Source organism: Dreissena polymorpha, chromosome 7, assembly GCF_020536995.1.
Source record: "Dreissena polymorpha isolate Duluth1 chromosome 7, UMN_Dpol_1.0, whole genome shotgun sequence".
NCBI lineage: Eukaryota > Metazoa > Mollusca > Bivalvia > Myida > Dreissenidae > Dreissena > Dreissena polymorpha.
In genome coordinates this window covers 999,251-1,012,211 of record NC_068361.1, presented here as the reverse complement: position 1 = coordinate 1,012,211, position 12,961 = coordinate 999,251, and the positions used below count along the sequence as shown (strand labels likewise).

The 12,961-nt window shown below is 36.0% G+C and overlaps 1 protein-coding gene across 3 annotated transcripts in view; it reads left to right on the top strand.

Annotated features, from left to right (window-relative positions):
• LOC127840164 (uncharacterized) overlaps positions 1 to 11,479 on the top strand; it is a 37,093-nt gene extending 25,614 nt beyond the window's left edge. For 2 of the 3 annotated variants that reach the window (XM_052368659.1, XM_052368660.1), the window contains exon 7: positions 2,681 to 11,479. The gene's annotated coding sequence lies outside the window, so the exon portion shown is untranslated. The remainder of the gene's footprint in view (positions 1 to 2,680) is intronic. The other variant, XM_052368661.1, reaches the window with a different exon arrangement.
• Positions 11,480 to 12,961: the final 1,482 nt, after the last annotated feature.

Genomic DNA, 12,961 nt, shown 5'->3' with positions numbered 1-12,961 from the left:
ACCCTTCAGTCATCACAATATAACTCCATCAGCCATGACACTAGATCTTGATCATGCTGTTATTACAATAGGTCTTCATTACCATGCAATCAACAGAACTGGACACTATCACCATGCAGTCATCACAATAGGACTCCATTGCCATGCACTAATCACAATAGGACTCCATTACCATGCAGTCAACAGAACTTGATGATATCACCATGCAGTCATCAGAGCAAGACTTCATATGCATTCAGTCCTCATTATAGGACTACATCACCATGAAGTCATCACAACAGGACTCCATCACATTGCAGTCATCACAACCGGACACCATCACCATTTGTTCATTACAATATTACTCACTCACCATGCAGTCATCACAACAGGACTCCATCACATTGCATTCATCACAATAGGACCCCATCACTATGCAGCGATCAAAATAGAACTTCATCATTATTTGGTCATTACAACAGGACTCCATCACCATGCAGTCATCTAAACTGGACTCCATCACCATGCTGTCATGACAACACGACTCCATCACCATGTAGTCATCAAAATAAGACTAAATCACAATGCATTCATCACAATAGGACTCCATTATCATGCAGTCATCACAACAGGACTTCATCACCATGCAGTCATCACAACAGGTTTTAATTACCATGCAGTAATCACAACAAGACTCCATCACCATGCAGTGGTCAAAAAACGTCTCCATCACCATGCAGTCATCACAACAGAATGCCATCACCATGCATCAATAACAACTGGACTCCAATCACCATGCAGTCATCTTCACAGGTCTTCATTATCATTCAATGCTCACAACAAGACTCCATCACCAGGCAGTCTTCACAAAAAGACTCCATCACTATGCAGTCATTATTACAGGACCCCATCGCCATGCAGTCATCACAATAAGACTTCATTGCCCTTCTGTAAGCACAAAAGAACTCCTTCACCATGTTGTCATCTCAACTGGACACTTTGACCATTAAGTCACCACAACAGAACTCTATTACCATACTGTCATCACAACAGGAATTCATCACCATGCATTCATCACTGCAGAACTTCATCACCATGTATTTGTCACAAAAGAACTCCATAGCTATGCAGTAATAACAAAAGGACTCCATCACCATTCAGTCATCACAATTGGATTTCCATTCCATGCAGCAATCACTTCAGGACTCCATTACCATGCTGTAATCACAAAAGGACTTCATCACCATGAAGTCATCTGGACATGGCTTCGTCCCCATGCAATTATCACAATGGGCTCCATCACCAATCAGTCATCAAAACAGGACTCTATCAACATGCAGTAATCATACTATGTCTTCATCACCATGCAGTCATATCAACAGGACTACATAACCATACAATCATCACAACAGGACAACATTACCATTCTGTCATCACAACAAGGACTCCAACAACATACAGTTATCACAACAGAACTCCATGACCATGCAGCCATCACAACAGAAGTCCATAACAACTCTGTCATCAAAACTGGACTCCATCACCATGCAGTCATCTGAACAGTACTTCAGTATCATGCAATGCTCATAACAGGACTGCATCAGCATGCAGTCATCATAATGGGCCTCCATTGCCATGCAGTCATCACAACAGGACTATATCACATTGCAGTCATTACATTAGGTCTTCATCACTGTACTTTTAAGATTAAAAGAACCTCATAACCTTGCTATCTTCACAGCAGGACTTCATCACCATGCACTCCTCACAACAGGACTATGAAGATGCAATCATGACAAAAAGACTCCATCAATATAAAGTCAGTTCGAAATGGCTTCATCACCATTCAGTTACCACAATGGAACACTATCACCAATCAGTCATTAAAACAGGACTCCATCACCATGCAGTCATCAAAATATGACTCAAACACCATGCAGTCATCACAACAGAACTCCATCACCATGCAGTCATGACAAAATGACTTCATCACTATGCAGCCATCACAACAGAACTCCATCAACATGCACTCATAACAACTGGATTTCATTACCATGCTATCATCTGAACTGGACCCCATCACAATGCAGTCATCACTAATGGACTTCATCACCATGCAGTCATCACAATAGGACTCCATCATCATCAACTGGATTTCATTACCATGCTGTCATCTGAACTGGACCCCATCACAATGCAGTCATCACTAATGGAATCCATCACCATGCAGTCATTACAATAGGACTCCACCATCATGCTATCATCACATCAGGACTCCCATTCAACTTACATTGAAGTCATCATTACAGGACTCCATCACCATTAAGTTATCATTGAAGGACTTCATTACCATGCAGTTTACACAACAGGACTTTATCACCATGCAGCCATGACAATTGGAATACATCACTATGCAGTGATCACATCTGGACTTCATAATCATGTAGTCACCACAACAGGACATCATCACCATGCAGTCACCTTACCAGGACTCCATCAATATGCAGTCGTCACAAAAGGACTCCATTACCATGCAGTCATCACAACAGTTCTTCATCACCACAGTCATCACAACACAACAGGACTCCATCACTATGCAGTCATTACAAAAGGACTCAATCACCATGCACAATCACAACAGGTATTCATCACCATGTAGTTATCACAATTTTTGTCTATCACTATGTTTTCATTACAATAGAACTCTATCACCATGAAGTTATCACGACTGGACTCCATCAACATGCAGTCATCTCATCAGAACTTCATCACCATGCAGTCATCACAACAGGACTCGTTCTGATGCAGACATGACAACAGGTCTCCAACCCCATGCAGGAATGTATTGTTTTTACACTGAAATAATAATACTATTAAGCAAATAATACTTTAAAGTTTGTGTGAAGAGGTGTTGACAAGTTTAAATTTAATTAAAACTCTTAACATGAAATAACAGTATCCTGTGTGGGACTTTGAAATAAAAAAGCAAAAATGTCATATTTTCTTATTTTAAGTATGCTTATGAAATAAGTTTTTTTTAATGCTTATTAATCATGAAGAACATGCTGAAGATCACAGTTTCTATTACTGTTATATTCTTCAAATAACCAATGCTAGTCAAATTGACTCAGAGAGATGGCCAATATTTTGATTTTGGGCAATGAGGCTTTACAATTCTAAAAATGCTTGTGTATTAAAAAAACAATACAACATTTTAATGAAAGGCACATATTATTTCCCCAGTCCAGATCTTTTTCAGTTTTTCACATGTGCTGAGTAACTTCCATCCAGGCCATCCTTTAGAGCCTCCTTATGCGTCCAAGCTTGACAAGGACACCAGCTTCAATGTACCAATCATATTATTTAGACCATACTAAAATTTCGTAGTTCGACCACATTCTAACAATGAAATTAAAGTTGTGAAATGGTTAACAATGCTCTTCCCATATACAACTGGCAAAATCAAACAAATAAGGGGCCCTTATTCTCATTTTGCCAGTTGTATATGGGAAGAGCATTGTTTGAACAATGTTCATAAAGACCACTTGGCATCTGTTAAAGTCAAAATATTTCAGCATGTAGACTTGATAATTATTCTTCTCTAGATCATGACTGCAAAATTGGCTCAAATAAGTACAGGAATAAATATACCTGAAGTACCTTGGAGGAAAAGTTCACCCATTTGGCATTAGAGGGCTTGAACCAATGATAGTTGAAACACTAGCACGGTGATCTACACACTGAGCTGTATTACAAATGTATACTTTTGTTACTTTGATTGTTGTTGGTTCAGGTACTACCCTGGGTACTCTTTAGTATACTAAAATGTACTCGGGTAAGGAAAATATGCTTAAGGCAACCGGCCATACTCTATGGTACTTTTTAGTATATTTTCCAGCCGACAATGACCAATCTTGGTTGTCTCAGTTGGTCTTTGTTGTCTCAGATACTACTTAAGAGTACTCTTTAAGTATACTACAATATATCCCGGGTAGGGAATATACGCTTAAAGGCAACCAGCCATACTCTTGGGTACTTCTTAGCATATTCTCCATAACCTGGGACCAAGGTACTTTGTAGTATACTTAAGAGTTCCAAGGGTCCTTATATGTAGTATCTGAGCTGACAATCACCAAATGAGCATTAGTGATTACAGTCTTTCTCAACATTTCAGTTTCAGGAGAGCATTTCAGAAATTAGAAATGAGTAGAAACATTACCGCCACCTGTGATTGTAACAAACCTGTGATTCCTTCATTGATAGTCATCTGATCTACAGGAACAGGAAATTCCTCTCTTCAATTATTTTATTAGGTTGTACTTGTACTAAACAGGTTCGATATTAGCCAATGGGTATTTTTTAATCAGAACTGTTCACAGACTGAGATCAAACAAATATTTTTTAACAATATATTCCTGAAATTTTATTGCTGTTTCAGTATTTTGAAATTTCAATTTTTGACTTCAAGCAAAATTGATATTATTAAAAAACAGCACATGAGAATAAGTCCCTTAAAATGGTGGCATATTTCTGAGGATATTAACAGAGGAAAACACAACCATACTATCTTGTTGATTTTAATACCAGCTACTTAACTCATGTGTAAAGGCGGAACCATTAAATAAGGATAAATACAATACTTGAAAAAACATGAACAATTCAGAATAATAAAAAATAAACTTAAGCTGTCATATTTTGCAGATTCAAAGATGTTTGTTATGAAAGAAAATTCCTGTAAAAAAATATCTTAAAGGAAGTTTTTAAATAAAATCACAGATAAAATATTTTTAAGGACTATAATCTTAGAATTGCTCATTTTCCTCTAACATGCCCTTGTATTTCAAGATAGAATACTTTCCATGCCAGAGGAAAGAGGTCTGAGTTCAAATCCCAGCGGGGGCTCCAGAGGAGATGCATTTTGGGACCAATGGTTGTATTTGCTTTACTTTATCCTTAAACTCAACCAATTCAACATGAAAATGTATTGAAAATAACTCTCTTTCTACATACATGAAAAAACATTAATGCATAACATCATTTTACTTCTTTTTAGTCACTTTAACTATACACTTTCAAGCAACATTAAAATGCAAAAGAATAACATTAGTGGTGTCAATGGACTGCATACAGTACAAGGTATGATGAAAAAAAATTGGTTAGAATAAACTCAATAATTATATAGCAATTTCTCATTTATAACAGTTTAAATAAATTATTAACTGGGCGCACTGCTTCTTTTTTGCGATTTCTGACTATACCTTATTTATGTGAAATTGTGAAAAATAAATCCTTAAGTTTAAAAAGATGGTAGTTCTAAAAAGGGAACTATAAGCAAGAATCAATAATAACTGGTGACAGTCATGTTCCAGTATTTAAATACATGTAATTTACACACACTTTACAAATGTCATACTATCACTCATACAACCATTAAACCATTGATGAAATTGCCTAAATTTCATAATTTTTATATATGACCACATTTGTGAATTTAAGCTTTGAAATTGTGGAGAGGGGGGGGGGGGGGAAGAATTTCGTGTGTGTACTTATGAACTGAATAAAACATAAGAAGCAAAAACAATTTACTGGGATTACAACTGACTCCTGGATATCTTCCAACTGAAGTCATGCAGTATGTTACTTTGAACTGGAATCCCATATTGTTGAAAAGCCATTGTTTAATGTCCTGAGTATTGGTAAGCAGATCAGTGTAAAAATGCAACGACTTAACTTTTTCTGAAGAATGTTCATGCATTCACTTCTTCACATTTGAACTCTGGAACATTTTACAGTGTGGATTAAAATTGTTTACTGTTTTTGACACTTAACTAAATATAATGTGACTGGTGAACAAATGCCATTTCTCTTTACTGTGAAATGTTGTTTTGCCTCAATCTCCAGGTTATTTCCTGAAATTAGACAGTATTACATATTTATAAGAATTAAAAGCTTTAAATTTATGATGGTGACATTACGTGTTACATTATTGATAAATTTTGCAGACAAAAATAAAATATAACCTCTTTTCTTTAAGAGTTGTTTAACCCTTTACCACTTAGACATGTATTTTCAGGCATGTCAAAACTCAGAAAGTTTAATGTAATTACATTTGTTTGCACATACCATAGGCATTTTAACTTTGCATCTCAGTGAGAAAGAAATTATGGCAGATTTACAGTATATCAATTGACTATTGCCTCATTATAAACAAGGTCATACAATTTGAATTTATGTTTATCGTCTAAGGGGTGCCTAAACTTTCTTTGATCAAGTGGAATATTGTGTTTTCAAGTGTATGAAAAGCAACCTACAGTGACCTATATAACGACAACACCTGCGCTATTCCATTAAAAACTTGTATTCATGTTCGGTGAATATGTGTTATCCTGGTCTTCACCACTTTGGAAAAATTTATTTACACCATAGGCATAAATAAAGCTGACTGATTGAATAAACGTTTAATAAGAATTGTTTATACGGTATGTGATTTTGAATTGATTTTAAATAAATTAGCTTTGTACCAACCGATACGTAGGTTTAACAAAACTAGTTTATTTTGGAGTTAGTATGTACTTAAAAAGCTGAAGAAGTATTTTGTTTTGATTAAGATATAAACGCTTCTAATATTCTTCCTTCAGAATGGTGAGTTTCCTCTGATTATAAATAAATGCATAGATTTAAACATTATGAAGTGGTTGTTTTGTCTTTAATACTACCTTTTTATCTTGTTTTTATTGCCCTTTTAGAACTTTAAAAATATATACCCCAGTAATTGTAGATCTTAAATATTCAATGATGTAAAATGTATGTTTTTAAAATTTAAATCCCATATCCACATAATATTGAATTAAGACTGATGTAAAATTATTGTAGGTGATGGTTTTCTTTAAAGCAGTGTGTTGCTACTCATGTATTACAATTTTATGACTTCATGAAAGCAACAAAGCAATATGATAAGAACAATGTTTTTTGTAAGATAGATTAATCAAAAACTAAAATATTAACCACAATCATGAAATCATTTTTTACAGAAGACCATTTTTTATAGACTTGTAGTTTGTTTATTCCTGCTTTATTCTTCTTTTCGAAAAGTCATGTGGGCGCTAAACATAGAATCAAATTTGTATGGCCTGATTCATATAACATGTACAACTTTTGGTGATCAGAGACATTGATTTATGAAACGCACAAAATAAGATGCCTCTAAAATTAATAAAAAAAATAAATGCATAAAAATGCCTTTAAAAAGTATTACCGGTACATGAACATATGATAATATCCTTGACCTGTTCTGCATCGAATAAAATTCTGGTGTCCAAAAGTCACTGTGTTATTAGTTGAAGAGGCAGCTGCGCATCTTTTCTCTTGTGGCAGTACACACGGACCGCTTTCAGACTTATTCAAGAACAATAAGCAATTTATTTAGTTGATAAAGTCTTCAGTTGAACAATTAAATGGTTTGTTCAATCATTAATATCTCGACTGTACTCGAAACGAAATTTTTTAGCGGGATTACAAAATTTAAGGTTCCGTTAAGAAAATTCGTAGCGAGTAAACTCGAGTTATAGCGCGAATATTGATACGAGTTAAACACTTCTCACTTACTGATATGGCTGGAGTGAGCAGCATTAAACAATTAAAAACAATAATAAATAGTATAAAACGGCGAAAATTTCCTGTTTTGGCATGGACGTCGCCATCTTGATCGTTGCGAGTTTCGTAATGTAATATGTTTTTATCTGAATTCAAGATATAATGTACATATAACTGACTTTTGGTTTCAGTTATAAAAGCGTCATTACGTCGTTTTAGTTTATCAAAAGGAAAATCATGTTAAGTGTTAAAAGAGATAATTTTGCCGTCCAATAACATACATAGATGATATTTGTTGGATTCGGTGGAATATCGATTTTATTTGACGAGTGATCATAGAAAACACTATTTTCACGAGTGGCGCAGCCACGAGTGAAAATATATATTTTCTATGATCTCGAGTGAAATCAAATCGATATTCCATCGAATTCAACATATTTTCTTTTTATTTTATGTTTATTCACCGTTTATTTACATTGTTAATGAGTTAATCTGGATACTTTTGCTGGAGTTATGACGTCATTTCTTTGAAAAAATGACGTCATTTCACAGTAAAACAGTGACGAATATCGATATTTTTCACTGTCATTTTTCACTGTTTAAAACAGTGGAATACCAGTTTTATTTAACTGATATTTCTCTATAAACCACCGGAAAGCATAAAATAAAACAGGATCTGACACCGTTTGCGATGTAACTGGATGAAATCCACAGATAATGTGTTGGTGAGGTAATCAGAGTAGAAAAATGTCAGGAAAAATATATCATTACAAAAATAGAATGCCAACAATTAAGACTCAATCACGGTTTAAATCCAAAACCAGTATAAATTAGTATGAATCAAAGTTCAAATGTAAGGAGCCATGTTAATGGGCAATGTTAAAAAAGTGATACAAAAGAACGGGGCTAATTCCATGTGCGGAACATGTCGTTCCGGACTTTACAGGATATTCTGATACAACACATTACACACATGCATTTAGCCGCGTTTTCCAAGAGTAAGGCTCAAATTATTTTATCTGTTACTGTTTCTGAATGTGCAAATTATAGAAGTCGTCAGGTCCGTGTCCTACTAAGCCGTTTTTTTGCAGGTATGTACCTGGGCATGGTCACTGTCCTGGCTGCGGTGGGTATACTGATGACCATTATGCTTTTGATGGTCTTCAATACGGAAGGGGACGTCAATCAGTCCGTCTCCGAAAGTTGCGATCTGCGCTTTCTGAAGTTCGCCGCTTGCTTCATCTGCTCGTCCAAACGTCGCGTTATTTATACCGTTCTACGACGGAGAGGGTCGGCCTCAACGGTCCAGGTTTCACCAACACAAGGGAACCGGTCCGCCAGTCGCGGTAACCAGCCAGTCACCGATAGCTTTGATGGAGAGGCCGATATGATCTGGAAGGAGGTAGCCATTGTCCTAGACAGATTCGTGTTTGTCGTATTTCTAGCGGTGACAATCTTTATGAACGTAGGTTGCCTGGTAGGATTGATGGTGGGAGCGGACCAAAAGAAACTATGATGACGTCACCGTTATGACGTCATATGCGCTCTAGAACATTATGTAATGGTCTAGTTCTCTTATGCATGCATCTGCCAGGTTTTATGACCTTAATCCGGATGTGAAAATCCATCATCAAAGTCACAAGATAGGCGAAAATAGGGTCGAAGTCTGAAGAATAGCGCGGTAAAATATACTCCCCGATAATTTAGAGGCATTAATTATGGAAGAAAACTCGTACGTCCGGAATAAAGAGTCACGAAAAAAAATATTATTGCTATAAAAAAGGGTATCCGAAAACTTAGAGTAATTACGGTTAACAAACGTGATTAAATTATAAAAACACACAACATTGCACAGAGACAGACAACTGTAAAAATGTACATGCACGATATTTCGTATAAGGTATTCAAACAATGGATGAAAATGACTGTAAAACTTGAAAGCAGACAATTTAGCAAAAAATAAGAAGAAAACAGTCAAAGTATGATTTTGTGAATCAATGTTTCGATTTCAAAGCCGCCCGATTTGATGTTGGTATATTTTCCCATTTTTGTTATGTGTCGCACAAAAGTCATTATGAGTCCAAATGTGTTTGTATTTATGACAGATGTGCAAAAAAATGGTGAAAAGCGGTCAAGAAATGCCCAAAGTCAGTACAAAGATAGGGCTTTTCAATTTCTGTGCATGAACAGAAATAATCTTAATTTTAAACACGCGCGGGTCACATGTTAAACCACGTGACCATCGCATATATGTTTACAACGCCATTTGCATTACCCGTTTACAAAGCGAAAAGCAAAGAGACAGTACATAGCAGCGTCATGATTTTGCAGCGTGATTTTTTTTTTGGAAATATCTATGCATATTACTCGACAAATTTCAATAAACTTTCATCACGCTTGATAAAAACTCCTTTTTTTCAATCCACAAATCGGCCTTATTGAATTCGCTCTGATCTGAGAAATCGTTTTTATGCAATCAGCTTGCATTCTGTCTTTTTACGAACATTATATTCAATACATAATGATCCTCGTTTATCCATTAAGACAAAATATGTTTTATAATCACTTTGCTAGTTCTGTCCGTAGACATAGTTCTTTTGTAAATTGCTTGTGTTATTTAGTAGTTCTTCTTTGTTTTAAAATGCGCGGAGGTGGAAATCACGTGAAATTGGCGCTCACGTGACCCAAAGCGTGCACACGTCACAGGTTAAAAATAGTCTTGAGGATTCCGTTATATTGAACATGATTAGGTTTAGAATTTTTTATGCTTTTGGCATTTGTTTTGCGAAAATCTGTATGAAAGAGTTAAGCTTAAGAATGTATCTGACGACTACTGATAAATTCCGGTCAGTTGAGATAACCGAATTGTTGTGAGAAATACCACCTCGGACGGCTTTTATACGAGTTCAACCTTTAACAAACGGTCAAATCTATGTGTATGCGTTGTACAAAGTACAGCAATTTAACGATAATAAACTTAATGTGCGTCTATTTAACTACTTTTCGCACCACATGGACAAAATATTCGGTACACCATATTTGTCATTTTTAAGTTGATTACAATCACAGGAATGTATAAGCGTTTTCGGGTAAATATAGAGATTAATAGGTTGGTGACGTGGAAGGAGAATGGTTATCTGGCAAGTCGGAGGAAGTTCGGCTCACCCGATAAGATCCTCCGACGAGCCAGATAACCATTCTTCATCCACGTCACCAACCTATTATTCTATTTATCCTGTCACATTCGTTGAAATGCTTCTAAAGTATCTAGTTTTCGAGTATTTTGTGTTTAAGTATTTAATATGGGGAAAAACACGCGCGAACAAAAACATTGTTACGTCACGTCATGCAAAACGCTTGGGCTAGCTTCCATCTTGTTAAACAACACAGAAATCGAGTCAATCGTTATTAATTCAATACACAAAGACAAAATTATGCTGTTAAAATAATAATGTTTAAACAAACAGTGCTTTACATGTTTGTTTTTTTTAATTGAAAACAGGTATATTTTATTAATAGAAAATAGTACAGGCGTGCGCATGCGTGGAGAGCATCTGACGGATATTCGAGGTCACGTGGTCATCTAGCCTAATATCTTTTGGGATATTAGGTTACCTGGTTATCGGGCTGATTTAATGGCATGTGACAGGATAAAAGAAAATATTCCGGTAGAGAATTATGGATTCACCCGACAGCATTTGTAACAGTGTCGTTAATTTTAAGCTTTAGGCATCGCATCCCTTTATTTGTTTAAAGATTTAACAAATGATTAATAAATTCTTAAAATTTAATTAATAATTGGAAGTCTTTGAGAATCTTTGTTTATTATGTTGTGTGCCATTTAAAGATATAAAATTTTAAAGTTTTGTTCTGAAATTGAGATAATAATAATAAAATATAAACGCTTTTAATGATTTCTTCTTTTCGTAATTCAAAATGCATTTCTCCAAGATTAACACAATATCGGTTTGCTATATGTGGACTCTTGTAATTCTATTAAATCCGATGATATTAAATCCCTATTGCAGCGGGAATAAACGCAACTTTTCTCGTATACAAATTATAACAAATTAAGTTTTACCTAAAAGTGGTTTAAAGTTTGTGTTGTTATCGCTATTTTATTGGTACCAAAAAGTTCCGCCTCTCCTTGTGAAAATGGGGCTTAATGCATTGACGTAGAGTGCCGTTCACATTAGCCGCAGACGCTAATCAAGGACAACTCTTTATGCCGCAGACGCTAATCAAGGACAACTCTTTATGCCGCAGACGCTAATCAAGGACAACTCTTTATGCCCAAACTGGTTTTTAGCTAAGGAGATACTTCCTTTATACGAAAAATAATACAACGTAAAGTGCCGTCCCTGATTAGCATATGCGGATTGGATAGGTTTACCTAAGACGACACTTTACACACACGCATTAAAACCTGATAACGTAAGCGAGCATCATTTTGTGCCGAACCCGTATAATGGATCAGGATCATATGGAGTCCTTAACGGCGATTTTCTGGGGTTTTGTGTCGAACACGTATGTGAGTACTTTGCGAGAGGTTCACGATGATATAGAGTCCTTTACGGCAATTTTCTGGGTGTTTGTGCCGAACCCGTATGTGAGTAGTTGCGAGAGGTTCAGGCTCATATAGAGTCCTTTAAGGCAATTTTCTGTTGTTGTTAATCGTGGTACTTTAACAAGAAATAGTCTATAGTTTGTTCTTCAGATGTGCATAATTGGCATACACATACACTTATTCTGTGTGGGCTAAAGTTGTTAGTGTTTAATGTATATGACAGTTTTTGCAATGATTGCTGAGCCTCAGTGTGGGAAAATATTCTAAATGCATGCATATGTGTCTTGTTCTGAGAAAACTGGGCTTAATTCATGTGCGTAAAGTGTCGTCCCAGATTAGCTGTGCAGTCCGCACAGGCTAATCAGGGACGACACTTTCCGCTTTCATGGTATTTTTAGTTTCAAGGAAGTCCCTCCTTACCGAAAATCAAGTTTAGGCGGAAAGTGTCGTCCCTGATTAGCCTGTGCGAACTACACAGGATAATCTGGGACGCCACTTTACGCACATGAATTAAGCCCAGTTTTCTCAGAACAAGGCTCATATGAAGTGTCGTCCCAGAATAGCCCTTGCATATTAAGTCTTCATAAGAATGAAAAAAACTATTAAAACTGAAAGTGGCATTGATTAGCCTATGCGGAGTAATATGTGCCGATACTTGACGCACATACATTAAGCCCCGGCTACCTTGTGCGAGGTTCATTGCTTTTACCTCTGCCTGCCAGACTTCATGGGTATTTGGTGGAATAGCTTTCCGGAAATTATGCAAGATTCATTGTTTAGAAGGTTTGTGTGATAATTAAGATATTTAAACCAGGTTTTATT